This window comes from Mus caroli, chromosome 4, assembly GCF_900094665.2.
Source record: "Mus caroli chromosome 4, CAROLI_EIJ_v1.1, whole genome shotgun sequence".
NCBI classification, from domain to species: domain Eukaryota; kingdom Metazoa; phylum Chordata; class Mammalia; order Rodentia; family Muridae; genus Mus; species Mus caroli.
In genome coordinates this window covers 1943557-1958422 of record NC_034573.1, presented here as the reverse complement: position 1 = coordinate 1958422, position 14866 = coordinate 1943557, and the positions used below count along the sequence as shown (strand labels likewise).

The following is a 14866-nucleotide window of genomic DNA, read 5'->3' as shown; positions in this document are numbered from 1 at the left end:
AGAGTCTTCACACCTGGTGTAGTTTTCTGCTGCAGTTTCTGAGTTGGCAGATGATTCTACCAGGTGTGAAAATCTTTCTCCCCAAGCTCCCAAACCCAGGGCTTAACTCACTTTTGTCAGGGACAAGCAGTAAGATACAAGTTAACAAGTCCTCCAGCATTGATCCCCAATGCACTGATCCAAAAGCACACCTAGTTTCCTGTCTCATGACCTGGAATCAGGATCCGCATCACAGCTGGTGTTGTGTCACAGTCCAAGTGACACTGTAGTTCTATCCCAGTGGCATGGAGAATGATGATCCATCCCAAAGTCAGAGGTGTATTACATGAGGATGAAAAATTCAGAATCCCACAGATACCAGGCCCCTCACCCTTCTCTGCTTCCTTCAAGACTACCAAACACTGCTCCTCCCCACTCCAATACCTTGATCATAGCTTCCTGTTTCCACTTCTCTCAAAGGATCCACTCACTATCTGTCCCCTTCCCACAACTGAGGCTCCAAATCTGCAAATTAAAGCCAAATCCTCATACACACAGAATGGAACACACACACACACATACACACACACACACACACAGTGATCTGCAAGGCCAACAACTGACCAGGTTTTGTCTCTACTGTTTGTCTTTGCCAAAGGGCATTTGCATCAAAGGGTGCCTCCTTTTGTTTTGTTTGGTTTTGTTTTAACTAACTTTCAGCCCTTACTAAAGGTCTCTCTCACTGAGACTCTCCAAACCACAATTCCACACAGGTGGGAAGTCTTCCCCATTCTCAACTGCACTTGGAATTCCTTTAAGTTAGGTTTTTGCATATTCATTTAATTTGGCAATTCTCAACCTGTTAGTTACAAAGCCTTGGGGGGGGGGGGGTCACATGTCAGATATTTACATTAGTATGCCTAACTGTCAAAATTACAGTTATGAAGTAGGAATAAAAATAACTTTATGGCTGGGGTCACCACGGCCTGAGGAACTGTAGTAACCAGCAGAGTTAGGAAGGTTGAGGACCACTGATGTGACTTACTCCCTACTTCTCTATGCTTCACTCTAAAGAGCTTAGTTTTGATTATCCACCTGACCAGGTCTGGAATCACCTAGGCAACAAGCCTTCAATCACACCAATAAGGGCTTATTTAGGTGAGGCTAGCCTCTGAACATGACTGTGAAGGATGCTCTTGATATTATGTTAGATGAGGCAGGAAGACTTACCTCAGATGTCTATTTTGTACCCTAGGCTTCCCTTCTGAACTGCACAAACACAGAAGGCTAACTGGGTAGAAGCCACCATCTCCTGTTGCCTCCTGACTATAGTTGCAACACCTCACCCTCCTGCTCCTGTGATGCCCGTGGAACTATACACCAAAATAAACCTTTCTCCTTTAACGTGCTTTTGTCAGATACTGAATCATACCACAAAGCTTACAGTTAAAGGAAAAGCAATTAATATATGCCATGAATAGGCGAAGACCACATCTTTTCCTGGCTAGTGACTGTAAGCCATGAACAGACAGGGACCACATCCTTCTGGCTAGTGTTTATTTATTTATTTTTTTAAATCTGGCAGATAATGAATCCTCTGCTAATAATTTTTAATATATTAACCTTAATAGGACAAATTATTAACTATATCCTTTTGTATAATTACCCCCCCTTTTTTTTTAACAAAGTTCCAGTTTGGGGGACCAAAGCACTGCTGGTAATAATGGTCATTTTAAAGTATTATCCATGATTCTTCCTTAAGAAGACATCTAAAAAGGTGAAAATAATTTCTAGTGTCAGTAGGAAGGAAAAAAACCCTGCTTTTCATTACAACACAAAGACCCAAAATCCCATGTGCTTAAGATTGTGTTTGTAAAGGTCTTCTCAGGAGCTGGACAATTGAAACCACATTGACCTTGGCCTGGAGCACAAACCACACCCTGGGATTCTTACAATTCTTCCAGGAACCTGTCTGCTAAATGGCAGTTCCTCTAGAACTAGGGGGCTCTCCATCCGACGTGCATCCAAATCATTTGCAATTTTAAAGTCAGTGCAGGAAAAAAAAAAAGTCCAGTGCACACACTCATGTGCACACACACACACACACACACTTTCTTTTTTACTGTCAATGCTAGAAAAAAAAAAAAAAGCAATTTCTTTGGCTACTAAGCTTTAAAAGTGTGCGAGTAAGTGTGTGTGTGTGTGTTTGTGTGTGTGTGCTCTCACGAGTGCGGGCACACACACACACATGCGCACATCTTCTTGAGAGCACTCTAGGGGCAGAGGGAAGGGAGGGGCAGTTAAGGTTCATAAACACCAGGTCCTTATGTAGTCTCTCCTATTGTGACAACTTTATCATATGAAAAAGATTAAAATTCTACCCAATCCCCCATCATACACATGGAGAAACCAAGGTGTCAAAATAAGGAATGCACGGTACATGTTTATTAATATCACTTTGCAAAATAATCATTAAGAAACCTGCCCAAGTTGTCTACAAATAAGATGAGAAAGGACTGTGGTAGAGTAGAAAGGTTGGTTCTCATCTTATTGCTGCCATCACTGCTGTGGACAAGGAGAAGAGACATTCCACAGCCATCACGCAGTACTTTCATGGTCATCGACAGGTTTGGGAATTCTCATTGCCCAGAATCACAGTTCCATCAGGCTTTGGGGACAGCAGTGTGCCTGAGTCACAGGCTATTTTCAGGGCTTCTCAAGCCCTACTTGCCTTCCTACACGTATTTGTAGGGGAGTCAACTGAGAAATACCATCCATCTTTGTTTTTGAAAGATTAGTTGAGGCTGGGCCTCAACTGTGGTACAAAACCAGCTCCCAGTCCTGCGTCCCAGATGAAAGGGATCACAGTAAGCAAGCTCATCGATGGAGAGAGCGTATGTCACAAGGCCAAGTGTAGAGCTGGGCTGTCAGGAGCAAAAACCCCAAACAGACCCAACATGACTCACAGCCTCAAGGTCTAAACCGTCTCTATCAGCCTTTTATCTAATTCAAAGACACTCAGCTGCATCCTTCTCAACACTCAAACAAGTCATCTTTGCCACACATTGTAAGACTATTCAGGAAAAGGAAAAACAACTCGATTTCTCCTACTTTTGGACTGATGATCAAGCACTACCCTGAAAATCCAAATCCGATCATTGAGTGATGAGATTTTTCTGATACCAAACCCCTGAAGAAGAGGGCGGTCAGCTCCAGCAGCTAAGAGGCGGCAAAGCTTTCCCTCTCTGGGCAGTAGAAAGCCAGGCTCTGGTACTTACATCTTGCTATTTATTAGCTATGCCTCAGTCAAGTCACTAAATTCACCCACAGAAAGCAGATAACACAAGTATTGTTTGTTAGAGGAGTAAGAGGAAGCCTAGAGATACGCTGCTCGCAGCACTGGCCTTCACAGGTACGCGATTGGGAGCCAGAAAACCTTTAACTGCGTGGACTAATTTACTTCCTAGCCGGGTACACAGCCAGCATAGAATAAATTCAGAATCTTCACCTTGAATATCAATTCTCATTGTAACCTGCCAGGAGCCAGGAAAAAATGATAAGAGGTAACAACAACAACAACAACAAAAAGAGCAGAGGGGAGCAGAGCCTTCCCAAATAAATTCAAGAGGGGAATAGGTTCCGCGCCCTTTATTTCTCTGAACTGGAAGTCCATACTAGAAAAAGAAAAAGGCCAGGTTAGCTGCAGAGGCTCTTGGCTTAGCTTAGGTTAGTCCAAAGTCCACCTAACTCTAATGAAGAACAATAAAAGTGAGGAGACCAGCTAATAATTTTTATAAGCATTATACACTTAGCATCTAGAACATTATTGGACTCTAAAAAGAGAAAAGATTCTCCAGGTAAATGCTTGCCAAACGTTAAAAAATGCCAAGAGAAAACTTAAGAAACCGTGTCATTCCTAACACTTGCGCAGGCTGCTGTCTGTCCCTCCGGTTGTTTTCACACCTGGCCAGCACTAGTGCAGATTAATGCTGGATGTTCCTTAAGCATACCTGTGCCCTGGCTGAGCTGCCAGAGTTCCCCACAGCACCACCTACTGTTGATGGGCTATACCTACAGCAGTTCAGCTCATACAAAGCCTATCTGTAGCTAAACACTTAAGGAAAAAGATTTCCACTTAAAATTCAATAGTCGGGACAGAGGGTAAACTGATAGCTGAGTGACTAAAATATAAAATATCTAAGCTGCAAGCATTATCTTTTGTTACTGAAAAGGGCAAGTAGGTAATTTTATTTTTTTTTCTCAACCATTTAGTCTAGAGGTATCGAACCAAAGGCTTTAAAGCTAGAGTTATGATGTGCTATGAGGGGGTGATCACTCAGCAAATGCATTCATCTTTCATTAATGGCAAGCATAGACAGTGTTAACCAACTTCTATACCAATGTGAGTTTTCCAACTAGAAACTGAGAGTAGTATTCTACACCTAAGGAGGAGGGCGATTTGACGATGAGGTTCACAGCAGAGATTTTCCTTCTGGTTAAGCCCTTCATGGACAACCAAGTCTTATTACAAAACTCGCCAGGCCACGATTGAATTCAGACTCATAGACCAGACAAATACCAAATTCCCCATTCCCAGCCATTGAGGATACACAGAGCCAGCAGCCTGTCAGTCTCCTGCAAACAACCCAACCTCAATTCTGATCTAAAATTAAATCACTGACTCAAAATAGATCATGCTTTGAAAGATCTGGGATAAAAACAAACAAAAGACCCACTCCCCCCCCAAATAAAACAGCAAAAACATAGGTTGAAAATAAAAACAAAAATAAAAATATCTAACATTTCTCTAGAACCATCTTCCATGCCCTATGATAAGGCTTTTGCAGATTTTCAGGTTCAAAAGGTAATGCTGTCCCTGTGTTCAATCCGTGATTTTTAAGTGAATAATGAAGAGATGTCACAGATTATATGTAATGGGGTGAATCAATGGCACGTTACCATCAACATGCCTGCCCTTATCTTAAAATAACTATGCTTAATAAATGCCTCATTTGAATGACAAGGTCTCAATACCACAAAGTGAATACAAATACAACAGTAATAATAATGATGATAATAATAACAACAATAATAAACGATGCTAATAATAACATCAGCAGCACAGGTGCTTCCACATGACTTAGATGGTGGAAGCTAAATAACTCTTTCACACCAAGAGAGGAAATGAAAATGGAAGTCATATTATTCATACAGAAAAAAAATGCTGATTCTGCTATCATATTCCTCTCTGCAAAAATAGACTCGGCAGTCCTCACAAGCCAGCCATGCACTGTTGTCACAGATGTGCGCCAGATTTGCACAGGACATAACTTGGCTGGGGGGGGGGGGGGACCTGAATCTTAGGCAGGAAAGAATGCCTGTTCTTTCTTGGAGGAGAATGTGGTGACTGTCAATAAATCTGAATAGCAACTTAAAAGGGTCAGAAAAGCTGGGAGTCCGGTGGTTTTATTCTCACTTTGGGAAGTAATCAAAGTTATCGGTCTTCCTTCTCCACTGGCCACCACAGAAAGACTTGTCACTGCCGTTTTCACCATCAGGCTCCTTGCTATAACAAAAGGAGGGCAGCACAGACACCAGCTTCTCACAGCCTAGCATTGTCGCCAAGTTCTGAGCACCGCTAAGTGACAGGGGCACGAGTGAGCCAGGACCAATTTTATTCTATTTCCAACCCTCATGCTTTCAAAGAAAACAGACAACCGAGCTGTGGGAGGACTGGAGGGAGGAGGCGGTGGGGGCAAACAAACTTTCAGAGCCCCGGGATCTGCATTCTTGCAGGAACTGACAGCACACTGACGCGCCCACGGGATGACCTGGGTGGGGATGCAGCACGGAGTGGGGCTGGGGGCCGCCGCGTCCTCGCCCACCTTCTCCCCAGCAGTCAGCGCTCCTTCCGAGCCTGGGCCTCATCTCGGGCCCGGGGCGTGCAGCCGAGCGCGGGGCGGACAGCGGGCCAGGCTCCTCGGTGACCAGGCCCGGCCGAAGCGGGACCCTGAGAGGTACTCCCCACCCGCCAGCGCCCCCGCTTACCTTGGCCGCACTCCGGCCCCTGCAAGGCGGCCAGGCCAGGCACCAGGCTCCGGAGACCGCGAGAAGGAGCTTGGGCCCGCGATGCACTGCAGGCCGGGATGAAGTGGCCGCCGGGTCCCCGCCGCCGGCTCGGAATGGACCGGGTTAGCCGAACCGGCCCGGATCGGGCGGCAACGGAGGGCTGAGCTGACCGCGGCCGCGTTTGCTCCTCCGCACCGAAGGGGCGGGCTCAGGCAGGCTCCGCAGGAGAGCGAGGGAGGGAACTTGGAGCCAGTTGCTGCGGCCCAGAGCGCGTGTCCCTGCGCAGCCGGCACGCCCCCAGAGCGCCCCGCCCCCAGCCTACCTTCCCGCCCCACCCCCTCCGCACCCGCACTCTTCCTCGTTCTCCTCCACCCCGCCCACCTGCGCCTTGGCCCCACCCCCATCAGCCCCACGCCCACCCTGTGCCCTACTCCCCCACTGCTCCTACCCCTTGACGCTCTGAGATGTGACTCTTCCACTCCAGGCTATGCTGGTTCCTAGAACATGTGGGCAGATGTGATGAGCTTTTCTGATAGCCCCTTCTTGAAGATCTTGCCAAGTCTCCTACCTCACATGTGGTTAGTAATAGGGTTTTCTCCGTGGGCAGGAAGCATTTTAGAAAGACTAAGTATGTTCTAAATGAGTTTTGCGAGTGGGAAGTCTAAAAATTAAAATGCACGTATATCAAAATAACCGAATTTAAAGGAGATTAGGGGGATCACATATATATTCCTTGCCCCTCAAAAAAAAACTATTAAGCAAAATTTCTCTATTTTTAACCCTTAGTACTATGAAATGTAATGACATTTGTATGAGTTTTGCGGAAAGGCCATCTATACATATTTAAATTATGCAACTTTTGATTCCCTGTAGTTCAGAAATTATCAACTAAAAATCAGATAGCTACAACAAATTTCTGGCTATTTGCAAGAGTACTGTGTTAGCGTGTGATGTAATGCTGGGCTTTGAGTGAAGGTTGGCATGCAAACGGGGTCCTTGTCAGCCTCTTTGCCTACTCCAAAATCCCTGTCGGTGGACTGAAGCTATTTGTCATCATTATTATAGCAAACGCAGCCAGTTTCTAGCCCAAACAGACCCCACCTCTGCACTTGCTTGTTCCATTCCTTCTTTTAAGCCTTGCCACTTCCCACTGTGTGTGACTGAGATGCAAACTTCCATTTGAGTGCCCCGGACAGGCAAGTAAAGAATATCTTTACTCTGGAAATAGAGATGGGAGGAAGGAGGTCATGACCTACGCAGGAAGTATCAAGGTTCTTTCTCCGAAATATGTCCTGTAAGCCAGCAGCAGCTGAGTGTGCCCCACCAGAGAACAAAGGCAAGCCAGAAGGAAACCTTCACTAGAAGGGGAGTCAGGAAAACTCATGTCTCAACTAAGGTATCTGTGCAAAGTGGACTACACAGCATCAGCGTGGGGCTTCTGAGGACATGTGCCGCTGAACTGCCTTCTTGCTCCTTCAGTTTTGCAATGGGCTCCCGTTCAAAATGTTGACTTATAAAATCATAAAAGATTACCCTGGGCTTCGGAAATCAGAAACACACCAGTAGCTTCTAGCTTTTGTGTTGATCCAACCAAGTAATTTCTTGATAATGAAGTACAGGTCAAGAAGTCACTTAAGGCCTTTATTTCATGGCAAAGGCAAGCGGACCTCTGTGAACTTGAGGCTGCCCTGGTCTATGGAGTGAGTTCCAGAACAAGCAGGGCTACACAGAGAAACCCTGTTCAAAAAAAACAAAACAAAACCAAAATACAACAACAACAAAACCCTGGGTTTTAACAGGATTAAAGGATCTCATTGAGGGTGTTACTTTTCAATATAGAATCATATTATACTCCAAACCCAATAAGAGATGTGTTCACAGAACAAGAGTAAAACAATAATGTCTAAACCAGAATCTCCTAGTACATTTTCTGTCTTAACTATTAGTACGATAAGGTGTACTTTTACAACTCCCCATTGTCTGCTAATCTAGGATCAGTCTTTTCGAGACAAAGTCTGAAGGGCTACCATAGTCTTCTGGAAATTCACCACACTAATGTTTTTTGGTTTTTGTTTTAGTTTTTTTTTTTTTTTTAATTAGAATTTTCCTGTGCTTAGAGTATTGTTCCAAAGAAATGGGCCATTGGCCTGTGCATGGAATTCATTTGTGTCACAAAGATTTTTGTCTCATAAAGTACATAACAATGTTTGATTGGCTCTGAAACAAGCATCTGTAGATAGAGTTTTTCAGTATTAGCCACAGTCTCTGATTGCTTGACTTATTTCGTGTGGGAGAACGATATGATATCTACAAGAGGGGAGACAGAGAGCTCAGCGGTGCTATTGACACGGGGAAGAACCTAGTCTTTCCGTCACTGGTGACATTTCAGGAATATACAAACCTGTGAACTGAATAGCAATCTACTGTAAAGAGTTGTGCTGCCCACTGGAGAGACAAGGAAGAAATCATAGCTCAGCAGCTTGGAAGCAATGTTAAGGAAAAGATCCTTGGTATCCAGGCGCAGACTCCAGCAGCATCTGGACAAATGTTGATGATACTCCAGGGAGAATCTCACCAAAGGAGAAGAGTTCCCCAGCACCCTCAGCCAGGGTTCCAGTACAGTCTATTTCTTTGTTCTCTTTTAGTTAGGTCAGGGTCACACAGGTTCATTTGTCCAGAACTCCCCCCAAATCACAACATAATAGAGTGCTTTCCGGCAGGGGGCAGAGTTATCCAGAGAGCTCCTCACAGCATGGTGTCTCCAGAATGGGGAGCAGGACACAAGCATGAGGACTTTTTGTTTTTGTTGTTAACTTCTCCCAAGAGTTTCTGATGGTTGTTAAAGGTTAACTTGTGCTCTTCATTCTACAGGGAAATCCTTGAGAGATCTCATCCAAACGTCTATGGGTTTGAGTTGTATATAAAGTTAAAGTTATTGGTTGAACAAACTCCATTTGTCTTTTCCCTTCAACCATCAGTCTGAAGGTATAGAAAAAGCAGGGAGGAGAGATCAGAATGTGCTTCAGGAGGGGGGGATGGGTTAGAAACAGTAGGCAGCAAGAGAAAGGGCAGCCGCTGGCAAGAGAGAGAGAGAGAGAGAGAGAAAGGCCTTGTCAGTTGTTGCAGTGTGGTCACTTTTCCATCAGTAACAGCCTGGGTTTATCTAGTGCTGCTGGTCTCATAGTTTACCTTGCGCTCCTGCACAAGCTCAGGGCGCTGATGGGTGCTCATAGACAACAACCAGGACCTACATCACTAAACTCCAATAGCTTCCGAGATACTTAGTCTGTTAGGGCATTTGCATGCCTCATTTTTAGTTAACACAGGCCACTAACCATAAATATTATGATGAACATTCCATGAAGATATTGAGGACAAGAAAAAATAAGAGACATACCCAAGGTTAGAGTTAGCAATTACAAGATTTATGAGCTGATCCTTGTGACCTGCAGTCCATATATCTTCTACTCTAAATCAAACATGCTCACAGGTCCCACAAATCATCTGTCCAGTGGGTCAGGCTAACCACAAGAGGCCACCGGAATGTAAATGAATTGAAGTTTCAACACGTCTAAATCCCTTGCATTTAATTCTGATTCACTGAATTAAACTTTTTAATTTTAAATGTCAATGACTTAAATTTTTCTTCCCCACAGTAGATTCTTTTTTCAAGTATTCACTAACAACACGTGGCTGATGGCTGCCCTGCTGGCTGGCCCAAATTAAGACAAAAGCATTTTCATTCCCCTTCATACAGTTGTCTGTGTTGTCAGGTAAGGCAAAGTTTTCTATGATTCAATTATCTGACTATGTTTTTCCAGTCCATGTATGCTAACTGTTGTGTCCTAAAGGAATAACCGGTTTCTGCATCTACCTTCATCAGCAAGGCATGCTGGACTAAGAATCAAAGGAAGACGGACAGGCTGGGAAGTCACTCTTCAGGGACACAAATGGCATACCATGAGGCCTCTGCTTCCAGACCTCCCCACTGGCATCTTCTTGCAAATACCTGCCTGGCACTGAAAAAAATTGTGTTCCTTGCAAACCTTTTGCCCCCAATTCTGCTTCCATGCATTCATATGCTTTCCCTATGGATGGTCCTTTTCTAAATCCATGCCTCAGAACACAGCTGGTGTCAATGGGGGACTTGATCCCTGATCTTCACTGTTACCCAGGCCATTGTTAGGTGATCAAGTTTAATGTACATTAAATAGTGTAGTATTTGCATATAACCTGTGAATAATCTCCTGTAAATGTGAGCTCTTATCTGGCCTGTTTGTAATACCTAGTGCTCGGAGAATAATTGCTATATTCTATGGCTTAAGTACTGTTCTCTAAGTCATTTGTAGCCCTTTGTAAATGGCCGTTATGCTACATTGCTGATGGAATGGTAGAAAGGAGAAAGGTTTGTATATGTGTCACACAGACATAATGATTTCTGAATATTTGTGATTCATGGTTGATTTAATCCCTTGGATATGGGGGCACTGACTTTCGGCTTCAGAATTTTAACATTCAGTTTCCACCTTTTGTACCTCCCTTCAGAGCATTGTATTTCTCTAGCTTTCTCCTAAGTTTACTCAAAGAGCAGCAATGAGCTGTTTGTAACTAATCTAATATTCACCTCGAAATGGAAGCTTGCATTTTGACACTTTTATAGAAACTTAACATTACCTGACATTGCTTCATAATGTATGCACATAAAATGGTTGATAAACTACAATGGATTGAAAATTGGAAACAGCTGTGCCCGCTAGTTCCCGAATGCAGTCCCAGCCACCTGAGAAGCTAGAGCACTTAGTTGAAGTAAGTACATGAGCAAGTGCAAGATCAAGGTCAGCCTGGCTAGTGTAGGGAAACTCTGTCTCAAAATAAAATAGAAAGAAATTTTGAGATATACCTCAGTAGTAAAATGATTGCTTAGTATGAAGGGGGGTCATCAGAGCTTAGTTCTAGAACCCCCTTTGATGGTTTGAACAAGAATGGCTCCTATAGGCTTATATCTGAATGCTTGATAACTAGTTGGTGGAATGTTTAGGAAAGATTAGAAGGTGTGACTTTGTTGAAAAAGGTCTATTTTTAGTGTGGACTTTGAGGTTTCAAAAGCCCTCCTCAGGCCCAGTCTTTCTGTCTCTCAGTTTTTCTCTTTCTCTCTCTGTCTCTGTCTCTCTGTGTGTGTCTCTGTCTCTCTGTCTCTCTCTCTCCCTCTCTCCGCTGTCTCTTATTTGTAGATCAATCAGATGTAAGTAAGCTCTCAGTTACTGCTCCAGTGCCCTGCCTGCCTGCTCGTGTTATGCTCCCTGTTTTGATGCTTATGGACTTACCTCTGAAGCTGTAAGCAAGCCCTCAATTAAATACTTTATTTTATCAATTGCCTTAGTCATGGTGTCTTTTCACGGCAATAGACAAATATCTAAGACATTACCATTTCTACAAAATGAAAAAAGAAAAAGGAAGGAATAAATAACTTAAAAGCACCCACAGATAGATGATAGATAGATAGATAGATAGATAGATAGATACATAGATACATAGATACATAGATACATAGATACATAGATACATAGATACATAGATACATAGATACATAGATACATAGATACATAGATACATNACATAGATACATAGATACATAGATACATAGATACATAGATACATAGATACATAGATACATAGATACATAGATACATAGATACATAGATACATAGATAGTATACTCTATCAGATCATCTCTTTCTAGGCCCCAGTACTCACCTCTACCTCCTTTCAGTGACTGATGTATTCATCACCCTTACTCCATCAGGTAAGCTCTAGTAAAACACAAGAAACTTAATGCAGAAAACTAAGTTTAAAAATAAAAGAAAGGCAGAAGTAGCAGTAAAGGAGTGTCAGCCTGAGCCTGGAATTTGGCAAGGGCAGGATACTCTTTCCCTGGGAGCACATACACTGCAGGTAACACCATAGCTGCCCTGGACATGGAGCAGGTTAATAGCAAAGGATCAGAATGTGTGCCCATGGGAAAAAAGCATGCTTCCCAAAGTCCAAGGCCATGAGGATACACAGGTACTTCCTTCTGCTGAGCTGACTTGAACTCTAGCATTCGTTGAAATAAGATGAGTTCTCATTATCACTGGGTCTGAGACTCACACCAACTTCCAGATTTTAAAATAGTTTGAAAGGATTATATTTTCAGAATTTGCTGATATCAGAAACAGAACACTGGTTTAACAGATGCCCTTCAATATCATCAGGAATAATATGAACCCTGATACAATACATGGAGTGTTTATAAACTTCTCATAGTAAAGCAAACTTAGAACATTAAGTTACGTGGTTGATAGCAGTAGAAACAATCTTCGCTGTAGTTTTCTTTGAGTAGGAGATTGGTGTGGAATGGATAACTGAAGCCCCAATGGCATTCAAACCTCTTCCTAATCAAATTCTAACTGAGTGCTTCTGTAGTGGACAGAAGAGAGTGAACCGATTTAAAGTGGTCTTTCCCTTGTTACTGTTGTAGAGAAGAGATGCTAATGAGTGAAGCAGATCTCAGGAAGAAAAGAGGGACAAGAGGGTCACAAGAACTGTGAGGAACAGATGGCACAAACATTGCTAACCAATTTCTCCTCTTAAAAATGCATTTAACTAGGCACACACACTTAGAAGACTCAGGGCTTGCTGTGCCCTTTGTTCTAAACAGTTTTTATTGTACATGTGATGGCTTCTAAATGTTTGGTGAGGATATATTCCAAGTCTCCTATAGACATTTTACTTTTCAGCCATCTAGTGCTAATATAAAAGATGAGCAATGGCGTGCATGGAATTTGTTGGAATCACCTGCAAATTGCCAGGGAATTAACAAAATATTAGAGTGCTCCAGGCACAGACATGAACTTGCCTGTCTTCACCTACTGTTCCTCACTTCGCCACCAAATCTCTCGTTTTTACTCCTGCATTTTATTATTCACACCGTACCTGCCTTAAGTGCAATATGTAATCATAAAGCAGGCTAGTACTTTCTGTCTTATATCTCATTTGATGATTCTTCTAGTATCAAAACTGGTTTAAATTATTCTTTTGAGCATTATTTCAGTGACACTGACTTAATTTTCCACTAGTCAAGAAACCAAAGCTTTGAAGCAGGTAACATTAGATCTTCAACATTTGAAATTTCCCATGGAAGTGGTTATAGAAAACCAATCAGACAGAAGAACAAACAGGGTGAGAAGTCAGAGAAGACAGAGGACAGAGGAAGGAGAGTCTGCATGTGTCAGCTTACCCTCCACCCAACCCCAAATTCTCCATTTAAACTGTACTAAAGAATACTCAGGAAAGGCTGAAGATAGCACGCTGTGGGAGAGCACTTGCCTAGCATGTACAAAATTGTGAGGTCAATTGTTGTAAGGGATAGAAAAATAGAAGACTAGTCATAGTGTTGTTGAGATATTTTGGGAGAAAATAGCTCATGTTGGCAATTCAATGGTTTGGACAAAAGTATAGGTACACAAAGCCATTGTACACTGGAGAAATAACAATAACATCACTGATACACACATCCTCCTCAAATAACCTCCACTTCTATGTAGTTGAGTCAGGAGTTTTAGGCTAAGAAGTAAGAATATAGTTTAAATATTAGTCCAGTTTTTTCATAAGTATAAATCATAATCTCAAATTATGAATTGGCTGGATTCTCAGGCTCCAAGCATGTGTTATAATTATGCTATCCTTAAAAGATATTCCTAGGCCATGTTGGATTTCATAACTTGCTTATTATAGCCTAAACTGCATTATGCACTAATAAGCGACCCAATGCAACCAAATGCTTTAATGATAAGTATGGCCACGGTGGCTCCATATTAACCTTACCGGACTGTAAGCTGCATGAAGGCTGGAGATGCCAGTGAGCCCTCTTTTGAAATCTCCATAGTATCAAGCAATGTCAGAGCACCTGACAAAGGTTCCTGAGACATTCCATGAGATCATACACAACTGATAATATCATAATTACCATGTCACTGTATGCACAGGAACTGCTATAGAGTCTTAATTTTGCAGCATCTGCTAAACAGCCTACTTATGAGCAAGGGTATGCCAACATCCTGAAAGGTCTATAAGCCAAATGCTGCCACTGTTGGCCACCAAGTCATATGCCCCTCCAAGAACATACATCAGAATCACAAGAGAAGGGGGTTTGCATTACAGGAAGAGATGATTGTTACTTGGTTGGGGAAAGATTTGTGAAGCTACATATTTAAGGATCTGAATGTTTTTGTGAATCTGTAATAAATGAAATATTGCATTTCTCTAAATTCAAATACTATATTTAAAAAGCTAAAACTATAATGAAGTTTCTTAAACCAAACACAATATGAACCACTAGCAGGTTTTGGTAAGGAACCACAGGAAATGAACTTCTTGGGCCAAGATATCCATTAGACGTACTTGGCAATAACTCTTCTTCTTACTTCCCCCTGCTTTCCTTTAGAGAAGGGAGTATTTCTACTATTTCCTTAGACTGTCATGGTAGTAATACAAAAGGGGGTGCAGTCTGGAGACAGCAAAGAGTAAAGGTATAAGCAGGGTCCTGAAAGACTTTTTTCTGCATTACCTAAACTGCTCTGGACACACATTATGTTGTTGGCTAAATAAAGCAGACTATACTCTGCCATACCCCTTTCCATCCTCCTATTAACACAGATTTCCATCACTCTGTAAACTGTCTACGATACTGCACATTCCATGTATAGACCTCCACATTTTCTACACATCTATCTTCACTGTACTGCCTACAGTACTGCACGTTCCATGTATAGACCTCCAC

General features: G+C 42.7%; 1 protein-coding gene and 1 long non-coding RNA gene across 6 annotated transcripts in view; both read right to left on the bottom strand.

Annotated features, from left to right (window-relative positions):
* Fam110b (family with sequence similarity 110 member B) overlaps positions 1–6347 on the bottom strand; it is a 143544-nt gene extending 137197 nt beyond the window's left edge. For 4 of the 5 annotated variants that reach the window (XM_029476530.1, XM_029476531.1, XM_029476529.1 and 1 more), the window contains exon 1: positions 6028–6301. The gene's annotated coding sequence lies outside the window, so the exon portion shown is untranslated. Of the gene's footprint in view, positions 1–6027 lie in introns of all 5 variants that reach the window. The other variant, XM_021160882.2, reaches the window with a different exon arrangement.
* A 1772-nt stretch (positions 6348–8119) lies between these two features.
* LOC110292106 overlaps positions 8120–14866 on the bottom strand; it is a 10283-nt gene continuing 3536 nt past the window's right edge. The window contains exons 3-5 of the long non-coding RNA XR_002377654.1: positions 11803–11890; positions 8450–9123; positions 8120–8355 (exon numbers count right to left, since the gene is read on the bottom strand). This is a non-coding gene — a long non-coding RNA (uncharacterized LOC110292106). The remainder of the gene's footprint in view (positions 8356–8449; positions 9124–11802; positions 11891–14866) is intronic.